Here is a 23757-nt window from a genome sequence, read left to right as displayed (position 1 = left end):
AATGGGCAGCAGGGAGGAAGGGTCTGGCCTGGAAAAGAGATTTAACTTTTTGTTTAGTGGAGTTAAAATGCTGCATGTAGGATGTGCTTAAAAATACAAAAAAAAGTGGTCGACTCAGTATTTTCAGGCCAAGATCTTGATCTTTTGAACTTTATAACTTTATGCAATGTTGGGTTATCTGAAATGTGGCAAAAATAGGCTTCCTTCTCTCTTGCCCTTTTCTAATCCATTCTTCACAGAAGAGTACTTCTTAAAATTAAATTTACCCAGAGCTGGAATCACTTATTTTTTAATGAAAATTAACAGCATTCAAAAGATGCGCATTTAGAGTAGTTATACATAGAGGGGCAGGTTGTTTGGGTCATCTTGGAGCACACATCTACAAGACTACAGAGCACATTTTAGGGTCACGGAACAGTTTTTCAGTGCTAAAAATTAACTGATCCTATATTAGTATTCCTCATTAGTCGTACGATGTGTCAGCCATCTGAGCTAAAAACTTACACTTATTTCTTCCTCTTATTTATTGGGTGGTGGTTTCTAAACTTACATGGGGGAATTCCCCCGTGGTCCAGTGTTTAAGACTTGGCACTTTAACTGCCATGGGCCAGGGTTCAATCCCTGGTTGGGAAACTTAAGATCCCACAAGTCGTGGGGCGAGGCCAAAGAAAAATAATCATCATAATAAACTTATATGGTCCATTAAACCCTTCAATGGGAGCAAACAATCCTACTGATCACCAAGGCCACTGCCATTTTGTGGTTTTTTTGGGTGTTGGGGGGAACTCACCAGATACCTTTCAAAGATACATGTCTTAGATATGGGGATATATGTATACGTATAGCTGATTCACTTTGTTATACGGCAGAAACTAACACACCATTGTAAAGCAAGTATACTCCAATAAAGGTGTTAAGAAAAAAAAGATACATGTCTTAGACAGTAGAATAGGAGTTATAATTTACTGGGTCCAGAGTTTCAGTTTGCGATGATGAAAAAGTTCTGGAAATGGGCAGTAGTGATGGTTACACAGCAATGTACTTAATGCCACTGAACTGTACACTTGAAAATAGTTAAAATGGTAAATCTTATGTTTTGTATATTTTACCACAATGAAAATGTTTTTTAAGAATTCATGGCTTGATATCAAACTTCACGAGAAAGTGCAGAGCTAAGCAGTTAACACATTTGGAACCACAGCATCAGTAAACCACACATTTGTAACAGTTCATATTCTTTTCTTTAGTAGCACTCTGTGCAAAAATGAGTAAGAATCACCGATTTGGATTACTACTTGTAATCAGTTAAATAAACCAGTAAATGTACTTATCAAATAGCACTGATTAGGCAACTGTACATGACATACAAAACATTTAGTAAGAAATTACATTATTTAATAATTTTCAGTGAAAGGAGCATTTTTCTGCATAGTCTTATGTGATGCTCACTTTTTTTTACCAATAAGGAAATTGAAGATCAGAACATATAATTTGAACAATTTAGTGTTGAAGAGGCTCAACCCCAGGTTTTTTTGTTTTGTTTTGTTTTACCGTTAATCCAGTTCTTTGGCTCATATATTGCCTGAAATATAGATATGATGTCATACCCCAAACATCACTGTTCCCAATTCCCTGCTCTAACAGGCATCCCTTACTCTTCAATAGCTTTCAGCAGCAATTACAATAAAACCCAATCTTGTTTTTATGTCTTCTTAGGGCCTGGGGGAATGGGCCCTCACTTGCTTACACACTCACCTCTCCATTCTCAGGGCAGGCTCCTCCTTGCACCATGGATTCCCCAGCACTTAGTTCCAACAGCCAAGTTCCCTCTTACCGCAGGTCCTTTGCACAGCTGTTTCCTCTGCCTTAAACAATTCCCCAGGGCATTTCTCTACTGGCTGGCTCCTTTCTCTACTGGCTCCTTCTCATCCCTCAGATGGGCCTTTCTTGACCACTCTGGTTTTTTTTAAGCTATCCTGGTATTTGCTCTCCCAGATTTCTGTTCATAACATTTATAGCATGTTTCCTTCAAAATGTGATGAAGTACTTTTGTCCCTCTTTTTCCCACTAGACTGTCAGCTCCATGAAGGCAGAACTTTTCTGTTTCTCTCACCAGTGTGTCCCCTTAGTGTCTGTCTGAGTTTCGGTGAATGTTTGTTGACTGACTGACTGAATACAATGAAAGAAGTGGAGATAGGAAATAGAGCTGTAAACCTGGTTAGTATCAGGGATTAAAGCCTATTCTTCACAATTTAGGAGAGTTGACTTGAAACCTTTTAGGGTCCTATTTCTTCCTTCATTTGTCCATGTAATAATAATCTAACATTCACTGAGTACTTTCAGATACTATGCTAAGCACTTCACATATATTACAGCATTTAACCTTCAAAGCAACCCTGTAGCAGTAATCAGCCTTTATTATCCTCATTTTTCAGAGGCAACTTGCCAACAGGCACTGATGGTGGAACCACAGCCAGGTGTAAGTAGGCCATATCTCATTAATCCAATGTAATCTACACCCCTTCAGCCAACAATAGGTGTTTTATCAACGTACTTTTCAGAGAACCCTCCTGAATTCCCCATTTTACCTGACCTTCAGTATCTTGGGACCGAAACCTACTAGAGGTGGTTGCTAACCCCTCAGGGGGTTTCCTGGGGAATCTGAGTGCTCTTGGTAGAGGAGCGGCCTTTCAGGCAGACGCGACGAGCTCTGGCTAGCCAATGTCAGGACTCCTGGGACGGCTGGGGAGGAACGAGGAAACAAGTCAGTTGGCCCATGACGGATCCCTGACCCTCGGGGTGGTGAAAGGGGAAGGGAAGGTGTAGGCCGCCCACGCTCGCCTAGGGGTCCGGATCTCCCAACGCGAAGGGGAACCACGGCGCACTTCCCCAACTCTACCGCGCGACGAGAGAGAACGCCCCTCAGCTCCGCCCACCTTCTACGCCCATAGCAGTATCGGGCGCTAGGACCCCGCGACCCTCAACCTGTCCCTGTCCTGCCCCCTCGGGCAAGGGACTGGCCCTCTATTGGCGCTCACAGGCCGCGATCCCCGCCTCCGCCCACTCCGTCACTGTCAAGATGGCGCCGGTCGCAGCGGCGACGGCCGCGGCGGCTGGAACCAGGGAAGGAGGCGGAGGCAGCGGCGGCCGCGAGGGGAGGGGGAGTCCCGTCTGACTGAGACGGCAGGCCTGGGCGGGCGGGGGTGCCGCGCAGGGCGGAGCGCCGGGCTGGGGATGAGCTAAGCGGGTTCTGAGCCCCGCGGCATTCACCCTCTCGTGTCCCGACGCCGCTGGTGAGTGGACGCGGCACCGCTCTCCAAGCTCGACCAGCTGCTCGCGAGGGAGTCAGCGGTGAGGTGAGTGTGGGGGCGGCAGCGCGGACAGCGGTGGCATGTGGAGCTGTCACTGCCCGGAGCGGTGTCAGCCGCGGGCACGGGAGTGGGGCCGGCTGGACTCGGAGATGTGGCGTGGATGGCCGCGACCTCCACCCGGGGATTTCTCGGAGCCTGGCCGTCCTCCGAGAGCTGGGTCTGCTCCGGATGGCGCGGCGGTGCTGAGAGTAGCACCCGCGCCTCTGCGTCGGATGCTGGGGGGACTCCTGTGTTTTCATTCCGGATTTTCTATTCCGGGCTGGCCTGGGGCTCTTGTTGGGAGCTGGGGGTGGGGGCGGGGGCGGTGAAAGGGGAGGTCCTGGAGCTGGGATTTTGACAAGCCCGTTACGTAAGACGGAGGTGGCCTCCCGGAATCCCACCTGCTCGCTGTTTTAAACAGGCGGCAGCTGGATCCTGGCTGGACCCCAGAGGCCCGATTTTCCTCCCAGAGGTCTGCCTAGCCTACTCCGACCAGCGTGAACCTGCTAAACGTCCAACTTGTCCAGTTTGGTTTTTTTCCCAGTCTTTTTTGGGGGGGCGGGGGCGGGAGAGGGTAAACAATTACTGGTAGCCACTGTTCCCTTTGAAGTTTACCGCTTTCTTGGTTGGGGGGGGGAAAGCTTGTGACCTAAAACTGGGTCGCAGCGACAGCGTTTCGTTATCGTACTTTTAATTGACAGATGTGCTGGAAGATTTTTGTTATTGTTTCAGTGTGCTTTTAATTCAAACGTATGGTTACGCCTGGAGCCTTAGAGAAGGGTTTTTGTCTTATAGGACAGTTATTTTTTGTTTGCAGCAGTAGGATAGGCATCAGTCAACAGGCATGTATTTATCTGAGGAGAAAACGCGTGTCAGCTAGCTAGAGACCCGTGAGGGCAGAAATTGTATTACTACGTGAATATGCTATTCTTTAAAATATTATCCGTTAATGAAAATAATAGTTCAAGTTTAAAAGAAGCAATTTTACAAGATTACAAGCTGTTGTTTGGTGTATATGGTCTCTTTCTATTTTCTGCTTGCCCTAGTCTACCTCTTCTCTCCTCTTGGGGGAAGGAGGCGGAGACACCTGTAAACAGCGTAACCCAGGTTACACTAATCTATTGTAGTACATTTGAGATTATTGTAAAAAGTAGTCTCCGGGGGACCTAAGATTGGGTAATAAGTAAGGACTCTTGGGGCAAGTTATACAGTTTTATGTCTAGAGTAGATACTGGGATTTCAGCCTTTGAAAACCTAAGTATACATAATTTCTGAGCTATTTGAACCCCGTTTGAATTTATAATGAAACAAAAGATTGTATTTGGCCGCTTTTACGGGAACTTTGTTTTGTTTTGGCCAAAATTAAGCATTTTTGGTAACTTCTACCTCATTTTCACATTCTCCCTTTGAACTGCAGCTCTCAGTAGGAGTCCAGAATAGTATATATTATCATCATCGTCATTATTGTACATACTATATGTTACATAATTTTCTTTTTCTGAATGATTAAACATAGACTTAACTTCATTGTGGGTTTTATAAGAATGTAATTGATCTTGACAGCAGCCCAGTACTGGGAATAAATGTAAGTAAAATTTGGCCTGAGTTTTAAATTTATGTACACAAATTTACACTTTTGAAAATTGGTGAAGCGATATAAATTTTCTGATTGTGCAAGAGAGCCAGGAAGCTGATGCTGATTTGTTCTGAACTTTTCCACATGAATTACCACTGGCTTAAATAGTTATTGATTCTTAAGCTCCTGGAGCTGTTGACCTATTTGTGGCAGCTTGAATAAAATTTGGAATAATTGGGAGGCTATAAGAAGGAAGAAATAGAGTACATGACATTTTCTAATTCATTCAAAAAATAATAAAAATCATGGAGGAATTGTAGAAGAAAATTGTGTTCTCACTGAGTGATATATTAGTTACATTATCTTTTCTGTTTGCAGAATTTTTCTAAGCAGTCTACTTACTATGAAAACCTAGATTTAAGCACCAATACAAACAGATGTTTGATATATTATAAATCTTGTTTATTCCTATTTAAATTGATGGCTCCTTATTCTAAGTGGAAAACAGAAGTGGCTTTAGCAGGAAGATTGGCTTGCTGTTCTTGTCCTCTCTGATATCAGAGACTTACCTTTCAGGACATTTTCCTCCTCCCTACGAGGTGTAGAAGAAGAGAATGAAGAAAACTTGATAAAATTTCTTCCTTTCTTGTTTGTTTGTTCAGTGTCCTACTGATCATTGCTCAGTAGAATTTGTGGGTTGGGGGGAGTCAAGCACTCCATGCTTTATTACTTATTATTACTTATTACTTTATTACTTATTACTGTGTATCATAATTACCACTTTGAATTCTACAATAGCAGTGTAGAACTTTATACATAAGAAAGGATTAATTTATATAGTTGTTACTATAATAGTGAAAAATTTGTAATAGTTAAAATGCCATATAATAGAGGATTAGTGAAATTAATGATGGTTAATCTATGTGGTAAATGCAGTTATTAAAAGTCATTTTAAAAAATATTTACTAACATGAGAAAGCACAATATAATCTTGAGATAAAAATCAGAATATAAGGAATTACTATGTTATTACTTATAATATATCACATATATGGCAAAATGATTGGCAGGAAGTACATAAAATATTAAAAGACATTATCTCTGGATGATAGGATTATAGGTAACTTCTATTTTAGTGTTTGTACTTTGTTCTGTCTTCTGAATAGTATTACTCTAATAATCACTAAAATGACATTAAAATATTTTCAAGAGTCAGAGGAGAAAATCCTGAAAATCCCACATAACCACCGCCCCAACAGAGAAACTACCTTATGATTCATTATTAGCCAAACTAACTGAAAATACGGTGCTTATGCAATATACACAATAATGGAAACAGCCAATAATACAGATGAAGGCATTCTCCTAGCTACCAGCACCAGCCTGGTAATAGTTTTCCATATGTGGATGCTCCTATTAATGCACATCGTTACTCTCCAACTTCTTTTCTGTTTGTGTCTTACACCCTAACTGTTCTGTGTTGCCAGTGCCACCTATTGATGGACTGCTTGACTTAAGTCTTTTCCTCATTACCTCATCAGTCAGCGGTTTGTGAATGTTTATGAGGTGCCAGGTACTTTGCTAGTCACTGAGTATACAAAGGTGAATGAATGAAATGTAGTTTCTAACCTCAAACTCTGGTAGAGAACCTTTCTTTTCTTCTTGTTTCATCAGTGCATATTGTATACTCTGCTTTTTCTGTCCCACTGCTCATGCCCTGGCACCTCAGGCAGTATCTTTTTCCTGGTGCTCACATCCTCTTTTAACTTTCTTTATGGGAAAGTATGTTCTGAGTTCCAGACAACCAATTTACAAATAAATTTTTGGAACATTACTTGATTGTATGTGGGGGAATCTTAAGTTCAGAAGGGCTGCGTATATGTTCATCTATGGCTGTTATTTTTTAAAGTACGTGACAACTTCTTGGTACTTTCTTCTTGCTTCCTTCTTTTAAAAACCACCAACAAGTAGAAAGCAGCAGAAAAAAGAGGTAGAAAGGTATCAAGGGAGTTTTCTTGCTAGTGCTATATATACTTCATTTTCCCTGAGAAGAGTGAGTCATCAAAATGTAAAGTAAGAGATACTGTTTCTGATATACTTCTAGTATATCTCTTTTGAGCCCTGTAAAAATGCATTTTCCATATGTATGTTAAAGTATATATACATACATAAACTCACAGTTTAGCTGTTTGCATTTCCAAATAAAACCTGAAATATGGAGATTGGAAATTGCTTAAATTTCTTTTTATTTTTTTAAAAATTATTTGTTTATTTGTTTATTTATTTATTTTTGGCTGTGTTGGGTCTTCATTGCTTTGTGTGGGCTTTCTCTAGTTGGCGGCAAGCGGCGGCTACTCTTCGTTGTGGTGCGCGGGCTTCTCATTGCAGTGGCACACGGGCTTCAGTAGTTGTGGCACACGGGCTCAGTAGTTGTGGCTTGCGGGCTCTAGAGCGCAGGAGCAGTAGTTGTGGCGCAGGTGCTTAACTGCTCCGCAGCATGTGGGATCTTCCCAGATCAGGGCTCAAACTAGTGTCGCCTGCATTGGCAGGCAGATTCTTAACCACTGCGCCACCAGGGATGTCACTCTTCTTATTTTTGTTATAATATTGTTTTATAGAGGAGGCATTTTGTTTTTGGAAAGTTTAAAAAATACAGAAAATTACAAAAAGTAGTGAACAATGCACATACCATACAAAACGTTGACATTTTTTCATTTTTGCTTGAGATGTGCATTTAATATAAAAGAACCACATAAGTCATCGGTATCACACTGAATTCTAAAAGAGCGGCGTAGAACTTTATATTTTACTTGAACATTGCTGATAAAGTTAAAGCCCCTTTTGTTCTCCCCAATTTCATCCTCTTTCCTTCTCTCCTTACATCCCCTCCCTGGCAATTGTTGCGATAAATTTGATGTGTATCCTTCCAGTTTACCTTTTAATAAATTGTATGTATTTGAGTAGTACAGGACATTGCTTTGGATGCTTTTGAAGAGTGTGGACTTTGGAGACATAACTCCCTAGGTTTGAATCTTGACTCAGTTACTTAATAGTTTTGTGACCTCAGGCATGTTTTAAAAGTTTTCTGTGCCTCATTGTCCTCATCTATCAAATCTGGATAATAGAAATGTCTGCCACATAAGGTTGTTGTAAAAAGTAAATGAGTTTATTTATATAAGCTGCTTAAAACTGTGCCTGGCACTTTTTTTTTTTTAAGTGTGCTGGTAAATTTAACCAGCTATTAATATGATTATGTCATGGTATACACATTTTGAAACTTGTTTTCTTTATTTTACTTTTTTTCCCCTCAATTCTTGTTGGCACTATAGGTCTAGTTCATTCATTTTTTACTGATTTGTAGTGTTCCATTGAATAACTATACTGTATTTTGTCATTTCTTCTATTGATAAGCATTTAGATTGCTTTCATTTTTTATCTGTTATAAATAGTGCCTCATGAAATCCTTGCATCTCCTCAAGCAACATGCCAGAGTTTCTCCAGGTCATATACCTGATTGTCAAATTGTTGGGTCTTAGGGTATATGCTTTTTCCCCTTTACAGGGTGTTTATAGGATACTGACAAACAATTTCTATTTCTCCGTATCTTTACCAGCAGTTGGTGTTGTCAGACTCTTGGATTTTTCCAATCTGATTGCCATCTGAAATGGCATTTCATTTGTGTTCTATTTTTATTTCCCTTCATATTTTCTTATGTATGGACTTTTTTTTTTTTTTTTTTTGGCTGCTTTTGGGTCTTTGTTGCTTTCTCTAGTTGCAGTGAGCAGGGGCTTTCTCTAGTTGCAGTGAGCAGGGGCTACTCTAGTTGCAGTGAGCAGGGGCTACTCTTCCTTGCGGTGCGTGGGCTTCTTATTGCGGTGGCCTCTCTTGTTGCGGAGCACGGTCTCTAGGCCCGCGGGCTCAGTATTTGTGGCTTGGGGACTCTTGAGCACAGGCTCAGTAGTTGGGGCGCACTGGCTTAGTTGCTCCGCGGCATTATATGGGCATTTTTGGTTAACTCTTCAGTGATTTGCCTATATCCTTTACACATTTTCTGTTAGACTTTTTTGTAATAGGTTTTTTGGTTTTTAAATATGTTCAAGATAGTTACAAACGTTAGTGAAGTGTTCTTTTTATTTTTGGAGTTTACAAATCTCTTGAACAGTGACCATTATGGACCCAAGTTATTGTGAATTTTACATTATAGTATATTGTTATTAGTGAACTTCCCAATGTACTTTCATAAAGTATGTATAGTTATATTTCTCTCCCTCTGAAACTATGAGAAAATGTTTCAGTAATGTACTGTGGATATATTTTAACTAAAACTATTTCAATTTTGTGGATTTCAAAAACCAGGTGGAATTTTTATTAATAATAATTAGTACGACAGTTTTGTTTTAGTCTAAAATTTGAGTGGCTTCCTGCTTAGAGGAGAGTTTTCTGCTCCTAAAGTCCTTATCAACTAAGGAATAAAAATATGCACATATGAAATGACTTTAGGCACTTACATATACAGTATTATAAATTGTTCATCAGTGTTGAGATTGTTTTGCATAGTACTAACTGTTTCTGTTTTTGTCCAACCCTCTATACATGACTTAAAGGACTAAAGTCAGTCTGGTTAAGGCAATAACTTCCCTGCTATTGTTATTATTATTATTAATTTATTTAAATGAACTTTTAATTTTAGGATAGTTTTACATTTACAGAGAAGTTTCAGGGAGTTACTACATCCCCTGCACCCAGTTTCCCCTATTGCTAATATCCGACACTTCTGTTTTACATTTGTCACAACTAAGGAACCAACACTGGAACATTACTATTAACTAAAGTCCATACTTTATTCACATTTCCTTAGTTTTCACCTAATGTCCTTTTTCAGTTCCAGGATTCCATCCAGAATACCACGCTACATTTAGTCATTATGTTTCCTTTGGCTCCTCTGGTCTGTGACAGCTTTTCAGATTTTCCTTGCTTTTGATGACCTTGACAGTTTTGAGGAGTATGGGTCAGAGATTTTGTAGCATGTCCTTCAATTTGGGTTTGTCTGATGTTCTTCTCATAGTTAGACTAGGGTTATGGGTTTTGGGGAGGATGACTGCAGAGATAAAACGCTGTTCTCATTATATCGTATCAAGGGTACATACCATCAATATGACTTATCACTGATATTTTTAACCTTGATCACCTGGCTGAGGTAGTGTTTGCCAGGTTTCTCTACTGTAAAGTTTTCCTATATGCTGCGTTTTGGAAATAAGTTACTAAGTGCAGACCATATTCAGTGGATAGGAAGTTAAGCTCTAACTCCTCGACGGGTGAGTATCTACAAAATTACTTGGGATTCTTCTTTAAGGGAGATTTTCCTTTTCTCCCCCATTTATTTATTTAATCGTTTATATCAATATGGACTTATGTATATTTATTTCTAAATTTGGGTTATACTCCTATACTACCTTATTTTGTTGCTCAAGTTGTTCTACCTCTTTCAGGTTGGTTCCTGTGACCAACAAGACATAAACCATTGTTTTGTTTTTTTGAGCACTTCCATACTTTCTGGCACTACAAGATGCTCCAGGCTAATCTTTTATATTCCCTGCCCCAGCCCTATAATCAACCATTTCTTCAAGGATCCCTAGTTACTTTTATTAGAGAAGGATATTAGAAACCAAGATTTGGGCACTGAGTATGCACATTGCTGTTGGGATATCATTGCTTTTAGACCTCAGTGTACAGACCTAGGAAATATATGTATGTATACTAACACATGTATACAGATATATAACTTTTTTTTACATATATGTCCATCTGGATCTAAATGAAGCTAAACATGAGTTCATACTGATGTCTTTGACTCTGCTTCAGTACCACATGGTTCATTCTATCCTTACCCCCATGCTTATCTGTAACCTTACTCTCCAGAAATGAGAAACCTGGTTCTCATCATCCGCAGTCCACTTACTTGTTTGTTCAGTCTCATTATACATGCACAGTTTCATAATTGTTAATCATATCCCGGTGAGAAATGACTTTAACAACTAGAGAAGTTTTATCTTTTTTTTAAATCCTTTTGTCATTTAGAGTTCCCAGTCAAAACACTATTTTCCAAAGTTACTTAGGTCAGGACCTTTCAGAACCTTTTTTTCTCTGTCCTCCATATTTTAATTTTACTTCTTATAGGCTGGTCTAAATTACAAGTAATTATATATATAAAACTTATCAAAAAAATTTCCCTTACTAATTACAGAGCCTTAGCTCTGTATGGTTTTCTTTGTCTCTGACTTTTGTGGCCAAAAAAAAAAATCCCTTTTCTGAAAGTAAAACTTCCTGAGGTTTAGTCAGAATAGTACTCTGTCATTTGGTTATTGGTTGATATATTTATGATTTGGACTTAGAGTTATTCCAGCTTCAGATATTTTTCATAGTACATTTTGAGAAAGCTGTTTAGTGGAGCATTAAGATCCTTGCAAGTAAACAAATATATAATAATATTTGAGTGCTCAGAATCTACCTGTATTCTTACAGTAATTTTATATGGATTAACTCATTTAATTCCCTCAAGAAGTCTGTGAGGTAAGTACTTTATTATTTTGCCCCTTTTAAAGATGAGGAAATTAAGACACTGAGAGATTTAGCAACTTGACCACAGTCACATAGCTAGTAAATGGCAGAGCTGGAATTCGTATGTAGCCAGTCTGATTGTGGAGCCTACACTCTCAATCACTTTCCTATATTACTTTGCTATATTACCTCTAAATAAGAAATGTTCAAAGTGTTGTAAGAGTTACAGAGGAAGTAAAACACAATGATGTGAGAGAATGACTGAGAGGGTCCTTAGGGTACTTCTTAGGGAAGTCCTCTCTTAGGAGATGATATTTGACAGATGAGAAAGAGCCAGTTATGTGAAGAGCTGAGGAAAGAGTGATTCTTATGGGAGAATATCAAGTGCAAAGCCTTCCCATGAAAAGGAGTTTGAGATAAGAACAGAAAGACACCCCGTGTGGCTACGTGCAGTGAGCATGAGGGCCTGTAGCGTTACTTACAGGTGAGGTTACATGTAGTAAGTCATTTAGTGCTCAAAATAACCCATTACCTCAATTTTATAGATGAGAAAATTGATATGGTAATCTGCATTGGCTGAAATTACGTCTTTTCTCTCCCATTTACTCTTTATCCCACTGCAGTCTAATTTCTACTTCTTTTTTTTTTTTTTTTTTTTTTTTTTTTTGCGATACGCGGGCCTCTCACTGTTGTGGCCTCTCCCATTGCGGAGCACAGGCTCCGGACGCGCAGGCTCAGCAGCCATGGCTCACGGGCCTAGTCGCTCCGCGGCATGTGGGATCTTACCAGACCGGGGCACGAACCCGTGTGCCCTGCATCGGCAGGCGGACTCTCAACCACTGCGCCACCAGGGAAGCCCTAATTTCTACTTCTTATGTCACTAAACTTGCTCTTGCTAAAGTAACCAATGACAATAATACCGTTGGCCATTTTCTCAAGAAACTCAACCCCTTGACTTCCACCCTGCTGCCCTCTTCTGTTTATCCTGGAGCTTCTCATTGTGTTGATCATTCCCTTTGAGGGTTTGCCTTCCTCTGCCTGTCCCAAAAGAAGTGGTGGTCCCAGGGTTAGCCAGTTGCCCTTCTCAGCCTTTACAGTAAGCAAGTCGTAGTTATCCCTGTGGTTTCAGTTACTGTGTATCTACCAATCACCCACCAAGCTGTTTTTCCAGCATTAGTATTCAAAGCATCAGAGATTGTCTTATCTAACTGCTTATGTATCTTCACTTTAAACTCCGTTTGTCCAAATTGAACTTATTTACCTATCTAAAGTTTTTCTTTGATTTATTGTTTTTCAAAGACATCTGGACTATTGACTTCATCATTCAAGGAACTTTGGAGTCTTTCATGTTTCCTCCCTCTTTCTCTCTCCTCACATACATTCATTTACTATTCATTCTGCTGATTTTGCCACCTGAATATTTTTTGAATCGATCATTTCCCTAGTATCCCTGTTTCCGCCACTGCCTTATTAGGAACTACTTCCTTACTTTCTCACTGGTTTTCCTGTCTTCATTTTACCTCTGTAATATTCACATCAGAATTGCTGGACTGGTAAGTCTAAAACACAGTTAGAAAATTCTTCTTTAACACCCCATTGTCAACTGAATAAAGTCTGAACTCTTTACCAGGTCATTAAGCCTCATCATGATTTGGGACTGGTTCTCTATCTTAACTCATAATTTCTGCTTTCCATTTTCCACTCTAGCCATAAAAAACTACTTTTTGAAGATTCCTTGAATGTACATGCTAGTTCTGAACTGTTGACCGTTGCTTATGTAGTCCATCTCCTTGGAATGACTTCATTTTCTTCTTCCCTTTTCTTTTTGCCTAACTCCTTTGCATCTTTTAAGACTCAGCATAGGCTTTATCTCCTCCAGAAAGCCTTTTCAGACCCATACTTTTTTTTTTTAATTTTTATTGGAGTATAGGTGATTTACAATGTTGTATTCGTTTCTGCTGTACAGCAAAGTGAATCAGTTATACATATACATATATCCACTCTTCTTTAGATTCTTTTCCCACATAGGTCATCACAGAATATCGAGTGTAGAATTCCCTGTGCTATACAGTAGTCCTTATTAGTTATCTATTTTATTTTTATTAAAAATATTTTTTTAAAATTTATTTTTGGCTGCGTTGGGTCTTCATTGCTGCGCGTGGCATTCTCTAGTTGTGGCGAGCGAGGGCTACTCTTCATTGCGGTGCATGGGCTTCTCATTGCGGTGGCTTCTCTTGTTGCGGAGTTCGGGCTCTAGGCACACGGGCTTCAGTAGTTGTGGCATGTGGGCCCTAAAGCGCAGGCTCAGTAGTCATGGCTCATGGGCTTAGCTGCTCCGCAGCATGTGGGATCTTCTTGGACCAGGGATGGAACCTGTGTCCCCTGCATTGGCAGGTGGATTCTTAACCACTGTGCCACCAGGGAAGTCCAAGTTATGTATTTTATATATAGTAGTGTGTATATGTCAATCCCAATCTCCCAATTTATCCCTTCCCCCCTTTCCCCCCTGGTAACCATAAGTTTATTTTCTATATCTGTAACTCTGTTTCTGTTTTGTAAATAAGTTCATTTGTATCATTTGTTTTAGATTCCACATATAAGTGATATCATATGATATTTGTCTTTCTCTGTCTGACTTCACTTAGTATGATAATCTCTAGGTCCATCCATGTTGCTGCAAATGGCATTATTTCAGTTCTTTTTATATGGCTGAGTAGTATTCCATTGTATATAAGTAGTACATATTCTTTATCTTATTCATCTGTCAATGGACATTTAGGTTGCTTCCATATCTTGGCTATTGTAAATAGTGCTGCTATGGGGCTTCCCTGGTGGCGCAGTGGTTGAGAATCTGCCTGCTAATGCAGGGGACACGGGTTCGAGCCCTGGTCTGGGAGGATCCCACATGACGCGGAGCAACTGGGCCCGTGAGCCACAATTACTGAGCCTGCGCGTCTGGAGCCTGCGCTCCGCAACAAGAGAGGCCGCGACAGTAAGAGGCCCGCGCACCGCGATGAAGAGTGGCCCCCGCTCACCACAACTAGAGAGAAAGCCCACGCACAGAAACGAAGACGCAACACAGCCAAAAATAATTAATTAATAAACTCCTACCCCCAACATCTTCTTAAAAAAAAAAAAAATAGTGCTGCTATGAACATTGGGGTGCATGTATCTTTTTGAATTAGAGTTTTCTCCAGATATATGCCCAGGAATGGGATTGCTGGATCATATGGTAGTTCTATTTTTGGTTTTTTAAGGAATCTCCATGCTGTTCTCCATGATGGTCGTACCAATTTACATTCCCACCAACAGTGTGGGAGGGATCCCTTTTCTGTACACCCTCTCCAGCATTTATTGTTTGTAGACTTTTTGATGATGGCTACTCTGACCAGTGTGAGGTGATACCTCATTGTAGTTTTGATTTGCATTTCTCTGATAATTAGCAATGTGAGCATCTTTTCACGTGCTTTTTGGCCATCTGTGTGTTGTCTTTGGAGTAATGTCTATTTAGATCTTCTGCCCATTTTTTGATTGGGTTGTTTGGTTTTTTGACATAGAGCTGCATGAGCTGTTTGTATATTTTGCAGATTAATCCCTTGTCAGTTGCTTCGTTTGCAAATTTTTTCTCCCATTTTGTGGGTTGTCAGACCCATACTCTTGTCTGGATTGTCAAGTTCCTTCTGAAATAATCTGTTAGTAACTATGTTATGTCTCAAACAACAAGAACAGTGTCTGGCACAAGAGAAGATACTCAGTTAAGAATTTGTTGAATGAATTATTTTAGTATTGGAGAGGCAGTATAAAGTAGTTGCTCTGGACCCAAACTGTCTGGGGTTAGCAAACCTGACTTTGCTATTTGACTATCTGTGCTGTCTCCCTGTACCTCAGTTTCTTCCCTTGTAAAATGAAGATAATGATGTCTTCATAAGATTGTTGTGAAGCTTAAATTTACTTAGTGTTCAGTAAATAATGTGTTATAGACATTGCTGCCCTTAGAATGTTTTAATTTATGTATTCGAGTCCCCCCACTGTCCTAGAATTAGGGAATGAATAAACAAACCAACTAATCCTGGGTTTTAAAATGAAAGACAAATTCCTAGCTTTTGAGAATGTCTTGGCGAGCTAACCATTAGTCTTTCTTGCAGCTCCAGCATTTGGTGTTCTGTCACAAATTTGGAATTGGCATTAATAATGATTAGCATTTCTTAATTGTTCTACTTAATTAGTTTTTTAAATTCCTGCACACTTTTCTTATTAATAACACTGTTTAAACTCTAGGAATGCCCTTTATTTATGCTTAGTCTTCATATAGCCTATCCTGTAGCATTAACCAGCCTTTCCTATTATGGATTAAAGTGTGAGGGTGATAGCTCTGCTGATATTGTGCTTTTTATTAATTTGGGAGATAAACTGAAGTATGTTGCAGAGAAAGATTGAACAACGGGGTAGAATGGGGAAACTGGAAATATTCCCACTTCAGAGTCAAACCTGCACATTATCCCTTCACTCCTTGGCTTAAAATAAATTCTGAGAATATTGAACACTCATAATCAAATGTAATTTCAGTAAACACAGTCTGGAGGCAATGTAAGTCATTAAAAATGATCGATGCCTCTGCCTTCTTCCATTATTGTAAACAATTGGGACTTGTTTACTTAAAATCTTTTTTATGGCAATCACTGTTCAATTTTTCATAAGCCTTTCCTTTTACTTTAACGTCTCATTTTTTTCTGAACACCAGAACTGTCTATATAAGCTTGGCAAATTTGATAGAAGTACTGTTTGTTTTGGTTTGTTTGTTTTTATCTCTGAACTTGCTGTTGCATTTGTAGATTTTCCCAGTCTTGCTAAATCTTGATTATGTGAAACTAGTCAGTTTTTCTTATAAACGTTTATTTTGAACAGAAGTTATCAATATTCATTCTTCTTCACTATCCCTTTGAAAATACTAAAGAAACTAGTTTTTCTTTTAAAGTCTGAGTTGCCAAAGGAAACTTCTTACTAATAAACTAATTTCAAAGAAAAATGGAAAACCTAATATATCAGTCTTTTTTTAGAAACTAATGCCATAGAATGACTGTGCTGTTGGAAAATGCTTCCTTTTTTTTAAAGGTCACTGTCTTCTGCCACTGAGCATTTTAGTTGAGGACTCTGAAGTGCCATGTTTGTATGAGAAAAGCGTATAGATGGATGGGGAAAAGGGTATAAATGATACTTAGGCTTGTTAGATAGGACTGGCTGTTATCACGAGAAAAGACATATTCCCACCCCCTTTTTGGTCAAAATTGTAGTAAGTGGTATTATTTCTCTTTATAAAATAATTTGTTCTAATAAGCTCTGAGATACTCCCTATTCTTTAATCTCTCTTTTTTCCCCTGAACTTTGAAATATGATTTTATTCATACTGACTCACAACTATGCTGAAGTTGGATTTATAGGTTGTTGTTTGAACCTGTTATGGTTGGTGAATATTTTTCATTTTCTTACGCTGAGAAATGCCTGAAGATACCAATGTAACAAGGGTTTTTTTTTTTCTCCTCTGGTTAACTGACATTTTTATATTCCTACTTGACCTTTTCTTTTTTGAGGTTTTTAAAATCAAATTTCTTTTGTTTGTGAGTATTAGAAATGAAATTCAAAACTAATTTACTCAAAAAAGGGAATTAGTGTTGATGGCAAGGGTACTGGGGATTTCACAGTACTGTACTTTGAAGGTAGAAGTACAACCAGGCTTCATGAGGGGGAGGGGAACCAGGAACTGGAAACTCATCAGTAACTCAGGCAACTGTTTTCTCCCCACCCTGGGGCAGCATTATCTCTTCTGCCTCTCCCTACTTGTCTGCATCGTTTTTCTCTCTCTGCATGTTGTCTTTTACCACTGCACATGGCCAAACAAGTCCTCTAACTCTTAAATTCTTAAATTCACTCATGGTTCTGTGATCCCATGCTAAACCCTGGGAAAAAATCCAGTTTGAGGCAAATGTCTATGTCTGGTCCAATCAGCTATGGCAGATGAAACCAAGGTTTTAGAGAACTTTTCAGGCCCCATTTCTATGATAGGGGAGTGCATACAGGGCATACAACTCTCAGGGGAGAGGTATGTCGGTAGGCTACATAGATACCATAAAAGGTGGTGATTGCAAAGGAATGCTAAATAACGTGAAATAAAATTAAGGTTTTCTGAAATAAAAAGGAGACCACTCATTAGCTTTATGTAGTAGTAAAGAACTTAATTTCATCCCCAGTCCATAGGTGGTTATTCTGAAAGCTATAAAAATATCTCCCTTTTTCAAATAAGAGCTGATTTTTTAGCTTCTGCATATAGAATTTGAAGTTTGAATCATGCTATTTCATGAACACAAATAATCTTATATTAATATTATTATTAATACATCATGTCATTTTCTATTTAACAAACGTTTACTGACTACCTGTCCTTTTTTAGGGACTGTGCTAAAACATATTTACAGAGCTAGAGATGTAACATTGCCTACTCTCAAAGAATTCCTAATCTAGTTGAGAAGAGTAGATGTTCAAAGAAATGATTACAGTGTTAATGTGATAATTGTAATAGAGATACGTACAGGATGGTCTTAAAGTATAAGGAAAGAGAATGACAATCTCTTCTAGGGAAGGGGATCAGGAAGGGCTTCAAAGAGCATGTCTCAAATATTACACAGGAGCTGGCCATTTGAACGGGCATTCTGGCAGAAAGAACTGAATTTACAGAGGTGGTGTGGAGTTTGGTATGACTGAAGTGAATTTTACATCATTCAATTTACTGAAGCTAAAATGAAAACTTACTTTTTCATATCTGTCCTTCACATGATAGTGCATACTTCTTTTTTCAAAGGAGGATTATAGATTTTAGAATACTCATCATTTTGTTTGTAACTGTGATGTCACTTTTGAAAATGAGTCTTCACTGATCATTTGCTTCCAGGCTCCTTTATCAAATTTTTCTAATAGTGGTTGGTTGGTTAGTTTACTTTTATGGTTATTTTTCTCCTGTTCAAGCATAGAACTCCATACAGTGGATGACTGAAAATGCAAGGGCTTATAAAACTTATGAATATCACAGTTTTTATAAAAGTAAACAGTGAAAACAATACATAGCATAAGCCTAGTATAATTTTAAAAGATAAGTCTCTAAAAATGATGTCAGTACTGAAATTACACACACAATTATTTTGTAAAATACTTTACGTCAGTTTTTTTCTCCTGTAGAGTCGTACCTACCTTTAAGCAAAAGGAGTGTGAGCAGTTGGCAGAATGCTTTTTGCTTCACTACTCTGATCAGTTGATTAATGCCTTTACTTCTCTTTTCAATTGCTTTATCCACCCATTCATGACTCCTGTTCCACAGCTGTCACAGATAACCAACCACCCAAAAAAAAAAAAAATCCCCAAACCCCAAATCCAGAGGTCCATAGTTGACTGTTCTGAGAAGCGACTGAGATAGGTGAGAAGGAGAGAAAAGATAGTTGTGGCCAGCTTTGCGGTGGTGGGAGTGGTGATGGTGAGTGTGTGTGTTTCGAGTATGAGGTTGATTTCCTGTAGCAAGCTCAAAAATGCCACTATTGTCACCCAGGTCACAAACTGTAACTATTTCTCATCCCCTTCCACAAATCTATCAGTCTGCCTTTTGTCACTTTTATCCTTCAACTATGCTTTTGATACTGTGTAGGAAGGAAGTGATGAGCAAAGAAGAGGCCATATGCCTCTTATTTGTTGCTTCTTTTGTTTGGAATGCCCTTCCATCTCTCCTCTACTCATATTTACCCTACTCATATTACCCTACTCATATTTCAAGATTTAGATGATAGCTCTTTCTTTTCTGACTCCTGAAGCCCAAACTGTGTGTCCTTCTTGTGCTTTCTGTGATTACTTCTGTTATAGTCTTATCACTTACAGTGATTGTTTGTTTAGTTGTCTGCCTTCTCTATTAAACTCCTGTAAGGCAAGGCCATACATAAATTATTTGTCTTTGTGTTCCCAGTGCCTGGTACAGAGCCTGGCATATGGTAAGGTTGCCATTTTGGGACTCTTGTTTGCAAACTACAGAGATCAACTTTGGTTAAAAAGAATTTATTGGAAAGATATTAGTTAGCTTACAGAAATGACTGAAAGACTGGAGAACCAGACTCTGAGAACAAATAGGAAACCATCTAATCAACCTCAGGGCTAGTCCATAGCCAAAGTAATGCCACAGAAATGTCCTTTTTGTTTAAGATACCTTTGACTCCACAGGATGCTGGATGCCATTGCTGGAACACTGCCTCTGGATACTGTATGTCACTGCCGTAAGAATGAATTTTAAACTGTCTCTGCAGCTTTAGCTCTAGAGTCAAATTCTTCATGAAAGCATCTAATTGACCAATCTATGTGCCTGGTTCCTAAATAGCAAAGCAAGTATCTGGTCTTTTTGGCTTCCATGGTTGACTCTAGGGCTTACCTTCCTTCCAAGACACACACAGTGGCAGATTTTTTAAATATAGTAAAGGAGTTCAGATGCTGGATGGTCAAAAATAAAACGCTGACGCATGTCCTTTTCAATAAACATTTGGTAAATGTTTATTAGATGAATGATTGAGAGAATCAGAGTCATAATTTCCTGTCTCTAAACCTTTATATCATCAAGTCTCAAAGTGATTATGATGCTACTTCTATAATTCAGAACAAAATCATTTCCAAACCATCAAATAAAGATAAGCAAAATCAGCAAAGTTCTGATTTCTTAAAATGATGATCCCTCATTGTTAAATTATTTAAATAAAATTATTTGAATTAAACTTTTCTTGGTGCACTTTTTTACCATAACCTAAGCACATGTTTATTTGCTTGTATGATAATCTAACACTAACTGGAGCTAGGATTTGAGCTTGGCCAAACTGATTGCCGAGCACTTAACTTCTCTTTTTATAGTGTTCATATAGTTGTATTCAGCAATGACTTAATTGAAACAAAACAACAACAAACTAATATTTTAGAGAGGTCCGTCAGAGAAATGTTTCTGCTTGCAAAAAACAAATTTTTATTTCCTAAGCCATCTTACCCATCCAATATAAGGTCTTTTTTTTTTTGCGGTACGCAGGCCTCTCACTGTTGTGGCCTCTCCCGTTGCGGAGCACAGGCTCCGGACGCGCAGGCTCAGCGGCCATGGCTCACGGGCCCAGCCGCTCCGCGGCATGTGGGATCTTCCCGGACCCCGTGTCCCCTGCATCGGCAGGCGGACTCTCAACCACTGCGCCACCAGGGAAGCCCCAATATAAGCTCTTATTACAACTACTTTGGAACACTGTTTAGCATTATGTACCAAAGTTGGGTATACATTGACCCTGTATCCTAGCACTTATATTTGTAGGTATTTTTGGCAAATGCATGCATTTGTGCATCAAAAAACATGTACAATAATTTACACATGACTTTGTAATTATTTATAATACCCTAACATTGGAAACAAGCCAAATGTCTATTAACAATGGAATGGATACATAAGATTATGATATTTTCAAAATGAAAAACTATACAGAAGTGAAAATGAACAAACTGCTACACATACGAGTATGACTGAATCTCAAAAACATATTGTAGAGTGAAAAAAACTGGACCATACACATACTGTAAGAATCCTTCCACGTTCCATTTATATATATAAAGTTCAGAAACAGACAAAACTAGTTCAAGATAGTGGTTCTTTTGGGGAAGGTTGAAGGGGGATTGGGGACTTCCAGTTACTGATACTGTTCTATTTCTTGACCTGAGAGGTATTTGTAATGGTGGTATTGTGTTTACTTTCCTAGAGTTGTACTTACCTATATGTATATGTTAATTAAAAAGTAAAAACAAACAAAAAACCCCCGAACAGACTTGTGTATGGATTAGCTTGGGGAGCATGGCTCAGTGACCCCCCTAAAGTTGTATGTAAAGTTCTATCTGAATATCTGTATGTGTATTTTAAGGGAGAGAAGACCCATAGCATTAATCAGATTCTCAAAGAGGTTCATGACCCCAAAAAAGTTAGAACCCACATCACCAAAGCCTGCATATTCAGAAAAATCATTGTTAAACATATTATTATGGAAAGCTTAATAAGAGATAAATCCTTGTCTCCGTGATCTGGTCCTCTATGTTTTGGATCCCATCCTCTCATACTTTCTCAAGGCTTTTACAGTTATCTTTCTTTTCTTCATCCTCATTTTCCATCTCTGCTGGATGATTACCCTTAGCATACCCCCCCTTTAATTTTGTTTATTTATTTTAAAAAGTCCTCTGTTGATTCCATGTCTTCTCAAGTTACCATTCCATCTCCCTGCTCCCCTCTACATCGAAACTTCTGCAAAGGGTTATGTATACTTCCTCACCCCGCATTCTCTCCTCAGCTCATTCCAGTTGGGCTTTCTTCTTACTAACACTTCACTGGAATGGGTCTTCTCTAGGTCACAGTGATTTGAGTTTTGCTGAAACCAGTGGCTAAATAGCTCTTTTTGGGAGCAAGTAGGGTGAGGGCTCCTCAAGTATAGAGAATTGATTTAATCATATTTCTGATTTCATGGTTCATTTTCGTCATTGGCCTGTGTGGGGGCCTGCTTTAATTTTATTTTATCTTCTTTTACCCTCCATCTTCACTCCCATTCCCTTTCCCCCATACATATCTACTTTAATATGTTTACTTAGCATGTCATCCTGGATATATTTTTCAAAACTATAGTGCTGTTTTAGGTATGTATTTTTAATTTATATAAATAATATTTTGCTTTAGATTCCTTTTTGTTTTATACTATTTTAATTCAACACTACCTTTTAAAAAATTATCTATGTTGCTATGTTTACATCTATTATCGTTGCTTCTGACTGTTACATGATATTCAAATCATGGCATCTGCCACATTTTAAAATGATTCCTTTACTTATGGACACCTTGATTTGTCTATTCATTCATTCAACAAATTGACCACATACTATTCTTCAGGCACTGTTCTAGGCGCTGGTTATATAGCAGTGACTAAAATGGAAAAATTCCTACCCTTTTTGAACTTCCTAATCTTGAGGAAAGAGAGAGAGATAATAAATGAAATGAATATGTATAATATGTAGCATGTTAGATAGTGAAAAGGAATAAGGTGGGAAAATTAAAACAAGGAAAGAGCAAATATGAAGTACTGGGTGTGGGAAATTGTTGAAATTTTAAAATAGGGTGGTCATGGAAAGCCTCATGGAGAAGGTGACTTTTTAGAAGGAAGGACCTGAAGATGCAGCTGGCTCAGCTGGCATCCGAGAAGGCTATTCCAGGCAGAGAGAGCAGCAAGGATAAAAAGGCCCTGAGGCTGGAACATGCCTGGTTCGTTCAAGGATCAGTAAGAAGACTGGCATGTTACCTCCAAGAGTACTTTCTAAGAGTTTTTTAAGTATATCTCTTACTATTATATTAAGACTTATTCTTGCCATCTTATTCTGTGTTTTCTATTTACACTAATTTTTTTCCCCTTTCTTTCTCTTTTCCAATTTCTGAGGATAAATAATTTTTTGTGCCAGTTTGAAAATTATGTATTCTGTTTTTATTCTTCTACTGGTTACCCTTTACTTAGATTCTTATTTATATTTATAAACTTTTAAGCTTATTGATTATATATATCTTCCTCCTGAATAAAGCATGTATCTTAGTAGGCTCTCCCTCCTCTCTGCCCCTACAATGTTAGCATTCTCTAGTCTTTTTTTTTTTTTTTTTGCGGTACGCTGGCTTCTCACTGCTGTGGCCTCTCCCGTTGCGGAGCACAGGCTCCGGACGCGCAGGCTCAGCGGCCAGGGCTCACGGGCCCAGCCGCTCCGCGGCATGTGGGATCCCCCCGGACCGGGGCACGAACCCGTGTCCCCTGCATCGGCAGGCGGACTCTCAACCACTGCACCATCAGGGAAGCCCCTCTCTAGTCTTTTAATACTCAGGATTATTATGGGTATACTACACTTTTTTTTCCTCTTCTTCTTTTTCCTTCTTCATTCCCTCCCCCTACTTCCATTGTTTAATTAGCAATAGTGAACCTTTATTTACGCACCCTTTCTTGCCATATCTTATAGAGTCCCCTAGATTTATAACCTTTAGACCAATAGTTTGAGTTTTTATTTGTTTGTTTAGCTGCTTTCTTGGCAAGCCATCTGAGTACTTATATTCCTAAGAATATCTTTATTTCATCCTTGTATTTAAATAATAGTCTAACCATATATTAAACTTCATTTTTTACAACATTTGAAAATATTACTCCATTATCTTACTAA

The 23757-nt window shown here is 38.8% G+C and overlaps 1 protein-coding gene across 8 annotated transcripts in view; it reads left to right on the top strand.

Moving 5' to 3' along the window:
* The first annotated feature begins 3095 nt into the window (after window positions 1-3095).
* DENND4A (DENN domain containing 4A) overlaps window positions 3096-23757 on the top strand; it is a 131632-nt gene continuing 110970 nt past the window's right edge. For 3 of the 8 annotated variants that reach the window (XM_033851842.2, XM_019948500.3, XM_033851840.2), the window contains exon 1: window positions 3101-3356. The gene's annotated coding sequence lies outside the window, so the exon portion shown is untranslated. Of the gene's footprint in view, window positions 3357-23757 lie in introns of all 8 variants that reach the window. The other 5 variants (XM_033851844.2, XM_033851841.2, XM_019948505.3 and 2 more) reach the window with 3 other exon arrangements.

The sequence above is a fragment of the Tursiops truncatus genome, chromosome 2 (assembly GCF_011762595.2).
Source record: "Tursiops truncatus isolate mTurTru1 chromosome 2, mTurTru1.mat.Y, whole genome shotgun sequence".
Classification (NCBI taxonomy): Eukaryota; Metazoa; Chordata; class Mammalia; order Artiodactyla; family Delphinidae; genus Tursiops; species Tursiops truncatus.
Note: the sequence above shows the minus strand (reverse complement) of the source record. Positions and strands in the feature narration are given on the sequence as shown.